The following is a 12,405-nucleotide window of genomic DNA, read 5'->3' on the forward strand; positions in this document are numbered from 1 at the left end:
CTGGGGATGTCTGAGCTGGGGATGTCACTGGACTGCCTAGATGCAGTAGCCCAGGGCTGGCTCTTGTGTATCAAGTAGAGGCTTAGTAAATCTCTATTTTTAAGTACTCTTGTTTTTGGTTTAATTTTCTTTTGGGCGGGTGGGGTCTGTGATATATAGTACTTTCTTTTTAATTAGAAGTAACTAAGACGGGCTGGAGAGATGGCTCAGCGGTTAAGAGCACTGACTGTTCTTCCAGAGGTCCTGAGTTCAAATCCCAGCAACCACATGGTGGCTCAAAACCATCCATAATGAGATTGGATGACTTCTTCTGGTGTATCTGAAGACAGCTACAGTGTACTATTCATAAATAAAATAAATAAATCTTTAAAAAAAAAAAGAAGTAACTAAGACCAAGAATTCTACCATACCATTTAGTATTTTATATTTCCAAGGTAAAGATTGCATTTTATATCAAAGGCCTATAAGAGGTACCGGGTAAAGGAGGACTATGCCAAGCCTCACTCGGGGTGAGGTGATGCTGTTGCTGTTGATACAGCTAATGCTAGACAGATGAGATCAGGTGGTGACTTTCCTCAGCTGAGACCTCCATATCAGAGGACAAAACAGCTGCTGTGTCTTCCTTTATCACTGCATGTTATGGAGGAAATTGGAATTCCAACCAAAAGGCCTTGAAGAAGCCTAGTGAGATTTACCTTCCGTAACCCCTGTGCCTCATGGGATGCTGACTTCCAACAAATGCCCAAGCCCCCAGGATTTGGCTCACTGCTTCTCTTGTGGTTGCTGGTGTGTTTGCACAGGCATGCACTCTCCTGGCCCCTTGTGTATCCAGTCTCTCAGGGTTTTTGTGCATGGGAATCTAGAGTAGAATTTTCTTTGGAGGGATTGTTAAGTAATCCTCAATGTGGTTACCTGCATGGTTACCCCTCGAGTCCATGGAGTCTTGGGTTGGAAATCTGACCTATGGAAGACCGATCCTTGAGTTGGGTAGCCTTCACTGTAGTGACACGGAGTGAACAGGTGCTGCGCAATGGACATCAAGTCCAAGATGCATTCAGATGTCTCCATGGTGACACTGAGGGGAAAAAAAGCTGGAGGGAAAGCTTCTAGAAGTGGATGAAGCTTGTGATGGGCTAAAGTACAGATCAGAGCAGGGACATATGTGGACGTCAGAGGACAACTTCAAATGTTGTCTCTCCATTATCATCCACTTGTTTTTTATTTTTTCTCAAGACAGGGTCTCTCACTGGCCTGATCCCTGGCCTCTGCCTGTCTCCATCTCACCACTGTTGGGTGTATCATTAATAGTCATTTGTCTCAATGAGTTGACAAAATAGACTGACAAAAGTCAGTTAAGGGAAAAAGAGGTTGATTTTTCACCTCACCCTTGGAGGGTAGACTCCATCATAGCCTGGAAGTGAGGGCATCAGAAGCCAGAAGTGTCTGGCCATAATGCAGCCACAGTCAGGAGGCAGAGAACTATGACTGTTCACAACCAGTTGTTTCTTTCTTTTTTTGAAGTCTAGGGCTTTATCCTACGGTATGGTGTTACCCTAGAGTTAGGGTGAATCTTTCTATCTTAATGAACCCAGTGTAGAAACTCCCATGGACACCCACAAAGAATTTGTCTCCTTGGTCATTCTAGGCCCTGCCAGGTTGAGAGTATTAGCCATCACGTTGAGTTTACAACATTCAGTTTTTCTCATGTGTGTCCTGGGGATCACACTCAGGTCCTAAAGCTTACCAGAGAAGCTGTTTTCCCACTTAGCTATGTCCCCAGTACACAGGAAAGCTAGATTTTAACGGATTCATACCAGGACAATGAGGGAGAAGGAAAATCAGGAATGGAGATCAAGATGAGGGCATAGTTGACTATCATATGGCTTACCATGAAAGATGATTTCATTTCATGGCTAGGATGCGAATTTAGATGCAGCATTTGGAAGAGTCTCTTAGAGAAGAGTTGAACTGTTGAATTTGTGCTTTGTGTGAGGTACGACTATATATCTTAAAAAGCAGCTTGAATTTCAGAGGGTAATTAATTCTAAGAATTGAACCGTCACATCCAGAGAATGACACTTTGAATCATAAATGGATTCAATATTTAAGGACTTCTTCATCTTTCTTTGTACTGTTGGAAAATTAGTCAGGCTTAATTAAACTTACAAAAAGCTTCAACTGTAATTTGACAAGTGACAGGAATGTAGCAGCTGCATGAAGAAAAGTTCAGGTAGGAAAAGGACGGGGACAGGGAATCCAAGTTTCTTCTTCGCTAACTTCAGGTAACTTAAGCTGGGATCATTCTCTCTGAAAGATGAAAGAATTGCTTTGTAAATGTCTAGAACGTTTTTAAAAATGTGATGGCACCTTACATTGACCCCACCTTCTGAAAATTATTCTATTATTTTTGATCCTATTTAATATTCAGACAAAGACATCCTGGCTATAGAAATATAAATATAGTGCCCTTGTTTTAGGTCAAGTGAAAAATTCCAATTTACAAAGGCACAATGTAAGGCTTCTGTTTTCAAATAGGAATCCAAATATATGCCAGAAGATATGTTGGGCCAGCCTATGTCAGCACGTACTTGTGTATTGTCAACATGTACTTTGTGTGTGTGTGTGTGTGTGTGTGTGTGTGTGTGTGAGAGAGAGAGAGAGAGAGAGAGAGAGAGAGAGAGAGAGAGAGAGAGCAGAGTTTGTGTCTGTATTAGTGTTCTAGAACTTCCATAAGAAAATGCTACACCTTGAGTGGTTTAAATGACAAAATTATTTTTTCTCACATTACCGGAATCTGAAAGTCAGATGCTAGAAAATTTGGATTCTGGTGTAGGTTTCTCTGTAGATCTAAGGTATCTTTATATAGCGTTTTCTTTTTCTTCTCTGATTATATGCCTGGTACTCATGGTCAGAAACAGGCATCAGATCACCTGGAGCTGGAGATGCAGATGATTGTGAGCCTCCATGTGGGATCTGGGAATCGAACTGGGGTCCTCTGGAAGGGCAATCAGTGTTTTAAATCTCCAAGTCACCATTTCTCCAGTTCTGGCTTCATTTAATCTTAATTATATCTCCATAAATATGAGGTTCAATATGTGAATTTTCCTTTTGGGGGTAAAATTCATCACTTTACAGCCTGGCTGTAAGAAAACACCATAGATCAGTTGGCTTGACTATAGAAACCGGTCTTGTCCAGGTCCTGGAGGCTGGAAGCCTGTGGTCTGTTTGGCAGCCATGGTTTCTCCTGGTGCCTCTCTCCTTGGCTTGCACCCTGCCACCTTCCCCTGTCCTCACATGACCTTCCCTCTGCCCACACACTCTCTTCCTCTTTTTGTAAGGACACCAGTTATACTGGATTAGGACCTTATCCCTGTGACCTCGTTTAAGATTAATTAGCTCTTCAAATGCCCTGTTTTAAATGACAGATACATTCTAAGGTCATGGGGATCGGAGTTCAAAATATGAATTATGCAGGCGCACAATTCAACATGAAGTAGTGTCTTTTTAGGGTTCCCCATCAACTGACTAGTGTCTGTCTACACACACTGAGAATGTGTGCCTTCCTGACTGTTTCCATTAATATACATATACTTTGAGATATGTTTTACCATAAAACCATAACCTATGAAAACATTTCATCTTATGAAATCCTGTACATTTTATAGTCATTCATAAAGACCTGTATAAAGTGCCTTTTGTAAGGCAGCATCATTTATTGCACAGGATACCACACATGACCTCATGACACTGTGTGTATCAAGCTTTCCTAACATTCCCCCCAAACAAAGACTTAATTTACACTTGGAAGCACAATTCCAGCTAACTACAAAATTTGTAGTTGTAAAAACAGCTGTGATTGAACCGACCTTTGCTACATCATCCAACAGGTTCACAACAGTCCAGTTTCTTAACCGGACTAGATATCAATTGGGATATTGCATCTCTATATACATAGCAAAAAAATATTGGATTTTTTAGAGTAGGGCTCCATACACTTACCAAGGATCTAGTCTAAAGATCTAAGAGCGTGTGGTTTAGACAATTTTCATGTGTTAGTCTGAAGATCTCCTCATGATTAGATTTGTTCAGAGATCTGTGGTTACATAAGATACAACATCTAGGCTGTGCAGTTGGGACACTTCTCTATCTTAGCACATGTGCTGAACCCTCTGATTTGGTCATTTTTCCTTCTTCATTATCTCCTCTCTTTCTCTCATAGACTGCTGATAGCTACTAATCTTTGTCATTTAGGAAGGTCTGTTGCCCTGTGCTGGGTTAGATTCCTGTGTTCTTGTATACACAACACAGTACAATTTTCTGAGAGATGTACTCTCTAGTATCAGAGAGCTCCAAAAGTCTGCATTCTTCTACAGCTCACAGATTTCAGGCTGGTTGGAGTTCTTTCTTTACTCTGTTTAGCACTAAAACAAGACACATGGCAGAGGTTTGAGAAAACTTCTTGCATAAATGAATGAACATACTCAATCTGTTTGAATAATTATGTGTTTTTATACGCAAGGTATTGTGGGTAAAAAGGGACTACATAAGACCCTTCCAACAGTGTCCTCACAATACAAAGACAACATCTGCATGCAATAGAAATTCAGAAGACACATTGAAGCTTGACTGTGCTGGAGGATGGATGGTTCAAATAAAAAAGCATCAGAATGGAAGTGAGAGTACCAGATAGTTGCTTCTGGATTTTATCCAACTCAACAGACCACTCGTCTTGGTTAGTGGAAAGGGGGTAACTTTGGATATGAAACCCCAATTCAAACAGTAGCTTCTGCTCAGAGTTGGTAGGCAACTCTATAAAAGTCACTCTTACAAGCCATGCCGATCTCAGGCGTAAGATGACATAAACAATATCTACTCAACCAGTTTGTCTTGAAGACCACAAATCATAACATAGAAAGATACTTTATAAATTCCAAGTCCTACGGAAGTGTAAGTGGTTACATCTCTTCCATATTAAAAATCCCTTACGTAAGAATTTTATCATCTGCTGGCTGCTTTTTTAGTCTGTTTTTCAATTGGTGGTAGATATTGGGCAGGGAGACATGTCTGCTAAGTCAATATATCTAATTCCTTTGAAGGGTCAAACCCTGGCCTAGATATATATGCCTTTAAAAGTCCTTTTGATATATATCTATGCTGTGTACAGCTGCATGATGAATGAGCTTTGAAGTTTATCCTTTGATTATGGCAGAGATTTACAGAGACTTTTCACAATAGACCCAAGACATGCTGGTGCTAGCATTCTCCTTTTGCAGATGAGGAAATTACCACATAGATGTTGCTAGACACTCAGGGTTCATTCACTAACAATTCTGGCTAGGTTCCATCACACCTTGCAATGAAATTTGAGACAGTAGAAGCAGTGAGCTAATAATGACAGTGTTGCCATCCAAATGATGACAGTGTTGCCATCCAAAGCCCAAAAGTATTCTAGAGTGATACAATTTTTCAAAAAGAGTTGCTCTATTTTATTCATGGGATAAGGAGAAGCATGGGCTTTATTAGAGTTGTCAAGTGGTTGCTCTTTAATGTTTATTATAATGTTTTCATATCTGTAGCATTCAGGGTAGTAATAATGACCGAAGGGATTACATAGGATCAAGCCCCAAAATATTTAAAGAGTCAAGAAAAGTTTAAAAAAAAGTTTAATTTTTATTTCTGCAGTCTATAATCGTTACCACTAGACTTTGCTTTTTGTTTGTTTCTTTCACAAAATTCTCCTTATTGTTGAGCGCTTCATAACACAGTGAAATATGATCATATTCATACTTCATTCATCACTTCCAGTTTCCCAATGTGGCCTTCACAACTATCTTTTTTTGTTGTTTTTTCTTTTTGACAACCCACCAAGTATGGTTAGTTTTGACTATATGTACACAGGTGTGGGACACTGAAACCTGTCAGTGACCACATCCCTAACGGATATTTTTCCTCAGCTACCAACTTCCAGGAGCTCCTCAGTAAGCGGTGGGCTTGGAGATCGGGCAGCCACCTTGATCGGCTTGTGAGTCAGTCGTATGCAGCTGACCACAAGGACCGTGAGCTCATAATTTCAGTAGCCGTGTCCAGAAGACAACTCTTCACAGCAGTTTTATCCACATCTGTTTCCTACACTCTTCCCACCTCAACTTTTGTGCCTGATCCTTGATGATGGCGGGTTAATGTAGATGTCCCAGTTTGGACTGAATACTTAGTCTCTCATTCTTAGCATAAAGCAGCAAAATAAAAAAATTTATTTTTCATTTCTGTCCTGTTTTGTATCTGTTTTAACATTTTCCCAGGTCACACTGGCTTCAATATGTGTGTGGTCATACGTCTTTGTCACTAGGATGTCTATAGAACATTCTAAACTCAATTTCTTCAAACCAGCATCCTTTTCCCTCAAAAACATTTTACTAGCAACTTTCCCCATTTTACTAATACTTCTACATTTTAAGGAATTAGGCCAAGACTCTTGAGTTGTTCTTCAGGCCTTGCTTTCCCAGAATCTGAGCTCGTCTCGCCATGTTTCTGCTCTCCCAGCTTACATTGGAAGCTTGCCTGATTCTGCCTATTCCAATCCAGTCCATTTCACCTACATCGTTGCTGAGGGCCAAGGTCGCCTGCTGCCTCTCTACTTGTCTGTCAGTCTGCTTCCTGCTCCTCCCACTATAACATGTGTTCTTGCTCGACAGCCCCGTGTCCGTGGGGATGAGGTGCTTTCCCCTCCTCGAATCCTTTGCTTCCTATCCATATCGCCTCCTCAGGGAAGCTTAGCCGCATTCTATTATGCATGTGCTGGCTCTCCTGCCTCCTGCTGCACTCAGCCTGTGTCCTGTTACTATGTCCCGCCTCTTTATTTTTCTATAGCATTTTTACCACCTAGTATATTGTATAATTGATCTCAAAGTCATACATATTAGACATCTGGCTTGACCAGTAGAAAGAAGGAGCCCAAATGTACAGTATACCCCCATGCTTGTTCGTGCTTCCTGTGGTTCAACTATCTGCCGTCAATTGGATCCAAAAGATACCAAATGGAAAATTCCATGAATAAACCACTCTTTTTAAATTTCATATATTTTTCAGAATGCCATGACGAAATTTCCCTCTGTTCCCCTTTATCCTGTGCAGAACATAAATCACAGGCTTGCCTAGAGTACCTACGTTGTATATATTGCATGTACAATAGTCACCCGGTAGAAATAAGTTATTAGATCAATTTAGAAGTTGCAAAGCTTTTATTTAAAGAAAACTGATGTGGTAGCCTGACTCTATGCCACAGTGCGTATGTCATTTCCCTCATTTCTTATTATATAAACATTGCAGCCTTCTGTATCATCTTAGAACTTGATAGAACTCTTGAGAACAGTACAACTGAGAGAGGCAGAGAGAGACAGAGACAGAGACAGAGACAGAGAGAGAGAGAGAGAGAGAGAGAGAGAGAGAGATCACATTTATATACAACTTACCACAGCATTATAATTTATATTGTTTATGGTTGTTAATTTCTTTAGTTTTTCTTCCTTCATTGCTGGTTTCACAGTTCCTAGTCTTTAGGTAAGCTTCCTGATAGAAATACATATATGGGAATTCCTAGAGCCCTAGGCCAGAGGATGCTCAGCTTTAAGTATTCTCAGCCAATCTGGTCTGTTCACTACTCTGAAAATAATAAGCAAGTGAAAACTAGAAAACGACTTTAGTATTCATAATGGACACATGGGGAGAACAAGGAGATCTGCATCCTCAGCTGTTTTCAGGATGCTGATGCAGGCTTCAGGTTTAAACAGGGTGGGCACTGGGATGGGTGACAAGCTGCATGCATGGTTAGGCAGCCTTGTCAACTGTGGCTTAGTTATCATCATCAGTCTTGGTTTGGTGAAGTCTTGCTGGTGTTAAAGGGGAAGTTATTATTGCTTGAGGGACAATCCAGTTGCCATTATGTGATGTTCACTTGTGCTTAGGAGATTAGCCTCCTTTCTTGTCAGAGGCTAACAGATCTTATTTATGGGGGTGCAGACTCATCAGGCCACAGGATTCTGCTGTTTCTGGAATCCAAGGTGACTTCGAGAAAATGAATCAGAGAATAGCACACATTTTCCTCAGGCTTAGAGCAACAACTGGAGAAATCTGGGTGTCATTTCAGTGATGTGAAACAGGACCTTGTAGAAGCCCACAGTCAGGATGGGTGAGTGCTTGCTGCCAAGACTCACTACCTGAGTTAGGCTCCGGGAACCTCCATGCTGAAAGACAAGAACGAACTTCCACAAGTTGTCCTCTGATATCTACAAAAGTGTGTGTGTGTGTGCTTGCATATGCAATAGCTCAATAGTTGACAACCTGTTGCTTATAGTAGCCTTGCAAATCTTGAAGACACTTTAGCTTCCCTTAGCTGGAATCTGCAGCCTCCAAGCATAAGAATTAAAATTAGTTCAAATGAGTACTCCCTAGTTGGTTAGCATGCTTACATTAATAGTGCAACAGAAACCAGACACATAAGTTGTAATATAGTGAAGGCATCAGATACAAAACCAATTCCTGCTCCTATCCTTTTCTTAGTTACCCGAGGGATCCTGCAGGCCCAACAGTGATGTAGCACTTTTTTTTTGGGCAAATGTCGTCTCTCATTCTTTTTGTGTAAGTAGAGTTTGGTTATAGTTAGTTTTCAGCATCCTTTGGGGATCTTAAAAGGTTTACCTCAGAGATATGGGAGAATAGTCTACCTTAAACACATCAGAATTTGTGTATAATGCAGCCAACAAAGAGTTATTTTTTCGGCAAAAGTCGTCTCTCATTCTTTTTGTGTAAGTAGGGTTTGGTTATAGTTAGTTTTCAGCATCCTTTGGGGATCTTAAAAGGTTTACCTCAGAGATATGGGAGAATAGTCTACCTTAAACACATCACAGTTTGTGTATAATGCAGCCAACAAAGAGTTATAGCATCTATAACTTAATAGAATGAAGAAATACATCTCAAAGTACAAGCATAGAATTATGAATTAATTATGAAGAGTCCTAGTTTTCTAATTAGGAGAAAATGTCTTCTCTGTAATTTTTGCTGAACAGCAGAATCTTATCTTGGGCACTAATGGCACACAGTAGGAAGCATCTGTCAGTCAGGAGACTGGTATTCACTCTACACTCTTGTGTCTGGAGGTGAGCTGGTTGTTTTGATTAGGACATCTTAGAAGACCTTGGTTCAGTCTGTCCATCTCTCCTCTTAAGGTCTGGTCCAGGAATGTTCTAATGATAATGGCAGAGGCCCAAGGCAGGGTAAGTTCTAAGCCCATCTGAAGCTTTTGCCTGATGATGTCCAGTAGCCCACACCAAGTCAAATGTCTGAGAATATAGGTTGAACGAGACAGGGGCTTCAGCGTTATATGGAACAGGTTGAAAACCTGGCTGCATTTGTTTTATAATCCATCTCAGCCAAAACTTCGATCCTTTAAAAGAGTTTAGACTGTAAAATACCAGATACTATTGAATATTGGAGTTCAAAGAGTGTATCCACCTCTGTTCAGAATCAAAGAATCCCAACTGCAGCATGCATAGAGCTTCTATTGGGGGGCAGAATGCAGAGATGTATTTTAATGTATTCAACTTTGTCTCATACATTTATTGAGTAAATATGATAAGGTAGAAAACTCCAGAAATAATAGAGGTGGGATAGATGGCATATTTTCAGATGTTGTAGCTTCCACCAATATATTAAGGCATGAGTTTAGTGTATATGTATGTTTGTTACAACTAGTTCTGAAAGGAGATTTAAAAGCCAATTAAATACAAATCTATTTTCATCCTTTGGTAAAAGTTCACAGTATATATAAAATACTTTTTAAAATAAGCATACTTTTATCTTCTTGGTCATAAATTAGAAGAGTAATTTAAAATTTTTCAAAAATTTCAGTTGACAAACTCCTTTATTTTCACTTTATCCTTAAATTTTTCTTTTACTTGTTTACAATTTCTGTTGGTGTGAATGTCTGTGTGTATGTGTCTGTGTTTCTGTGTGTGTGTGTTTGTGTGTGTGTGTGTATGCTATGTGTTTGTGAGGGTGTGCAGTACATTTATAGTCATGTATGAGCAGACAGAAGACAAGTCTGTGCAGCTGGATATCTCTTTCTAAGATGGATTCCAGAGATGGAACTCAGATCATCAGGCTTTAATGGCATATGCTTTTACCTAGTGAGCTTCCCTGCTGGCCTAATCAAAGTATCTTAATTAATAAATATTAATTGCTCACATCAAGATATTTAGAAATATATACACAACTGTGAAATGGTTAAATCGTGGTGATTAATACATTATCTCACACTTTGGAGTCAGAATGCCCACACTTAATTCTCAAGTATTCAGTACATTGTTAATTTACTTATTGCCACCATTTTTTTGATAAATCTCTTGTTCTTATTCTGTTGTTGTCATTCTATGGCTGTTATGTCTCCAACTTCACTTGCTTACCCTTGCCCCTTGTATGTACCATTGTCATTGCTGCTTCTGTAAGTTTGATACTTCAAGATTTCATGTGCAAATGAAGAAATGAAGTTTCATGCAACTTATCTTTTTTGTGTCTGGCTTTTATATCATTTTAGTAATCCCAAGTACCATCCACCTTTTGCAAATATTAAATTTCTTTTTTTTTAAAGTTGTACAGTTTTCCACTGTGGTGTCTGCATCATATTTTCTTTGCTTATTTACCTGTAGGCTCAGATTTTTAAAAACCCTACTTTATTTAAAGCTCTTAAACGCTTTAACTTCTCTTCTAACCCACTGACCAGAGGTAGGGAGAAAGAAGAAGGGACCGGTTTAGAAGTTGGAGCGATTCCACTCTTCACAGTCAGGATACCAGCAGTCCAGTTCAATAGCAAACAGCAGACGCTAAACATGAATCAGTACCTGAGGCACGATTCAGCAGAAACAAGGCTCCACCGAATCTGCACGAGTCAGGGGAAGCAGCTAGAATCAGCCAGAATATCATGAGAAGTTCGTTGGTATGTTTCGCTCTAGGAAGTGAAGATCGGCTATGAAGTAAAGGTTGGCAACCAGGGAAATGTTGCACAGAGTAGCAATGCAAGAGCATCCTCTCACTGTCCGTGGGGTTACATTTATATTCTTTCTAAACACCACGCGACCTCCGTTTTCAGCAAAACATCACGTGCCCTCTCACAAGACAGCGTCCAGAAAAGCATCACGTGACACAACTGAGTTGTTAAAGAAACCAGACATTCTCACTTCACTCACCAGTTGATATACACGTAGGTTGAATCTATGTATCAGTAATTACAAATAATACTTCAAAGGACCTGAGGATGCAGATTTCTTTTGATACATTGTTTCCATTCTTTTGGATGTGCATCTATTAGTGGAGTTGCTGGGTCACATGACATGTCTCTCTATGTAAATGTTTGAGGAACCTTCATATTGTTTCCCATAATGGCCGTTAACAATTTTCATTCTCATCACATTCTACAAGTTTTATCAATATTCAGGCTAATATTTCTTATCATTCATTGCATTGCCAACAGTGACAGCAATAGTCTTGAAGTGTTTAACTTCTACTTTCTTGATGGTGAATAATCTCGACCATTTTAAAAATCTTTTTTTCCCCCTTGAACTGTTGACCATTTTATTCTTTAGAGAAATATCTCTTGCGTACCCTTGCTCAGTTTTCACTTGAGTTAGCTGCTTTCTTGCTGCGGGTGATCTGAGCTCCTCATGTATTTCTGAGCCTAACCCATTATCAGACTCGTGGTTTACAGACATTTTCTTCTATTCTGATGATTCTCTCCCCATTATACTGAGTTTTCTTTAGTTCTACTAAACCCTTTTAGTTAAATGAAATCCCATTAGTCTACTTTTATCTTCATTTTCTGAGCTTTCAAGACTATATTAAGAAAACAAATCACTGTCTAGACCAGTGGAACTTGCCTCTTCATTTTTTTTTTTTCTAGTAGCTTTTCAGCGTCAGGGATTCAAGTCTTTACTCCGGTTGAGTTGATTTTTATATATGCCGAGAGTTAAAGTTCTATTATTTTTCTGCATGTGGATATCTCCTCAGCATCGTTTGTTGAAGAGACTGCCTTTTCTCTGTTTCATGTTCTCTGCACATAGGAGGAAAATCAGTTGACTGTAAATACATGGATTTGTTTATGAGTTATTTGATTGGTTAGTCAATGTATCTGTTCATGTGAAATTACCATGCTCTTGGGATTACAATACCCTTGAATTCAGTGTGTTGTTCCAGACTTGATCCTATCTTCAAGATTGGCTTGAATATTTAGGGCTTTTTGTTTACATATGACTTTTAGGATATATACACACACACACACACACACACACACATATATATATATATACATATATATATGTATATATATATGTATATATATATATATATATATATATATAA

At 39.4% G+C, this 12,405-nt stretch overlaps 1 protein-coding gene across 1 annotated transcript in view; it reads left to right on the forward strand.

Moving 5' to 3' along the window:
* Positions 1 to 12,405, forward strand: part of Esr1 (estrogen receptor 1) — a 352,705-nt gene that overhangs the window by 170,914 nt on the left and 169,386 nt on the right. The window lies entirely within an intron of this gene.

This window comes from Grammomys surdaster, unplaced genomic scaffold, assembly GCF_004785775.1.
Source record: "Grammomys surdaster isolate TR1022 unplaced genomic scaffold, NIH_TR_1.0 143, whole genome shotgun sequence".
NCBI classification, from domain to species: Eukaryota; Metazoa; Chordata; class Mammalia; order Rodentia; family Muridae; genus Grammomys; species Grammomys surdaster.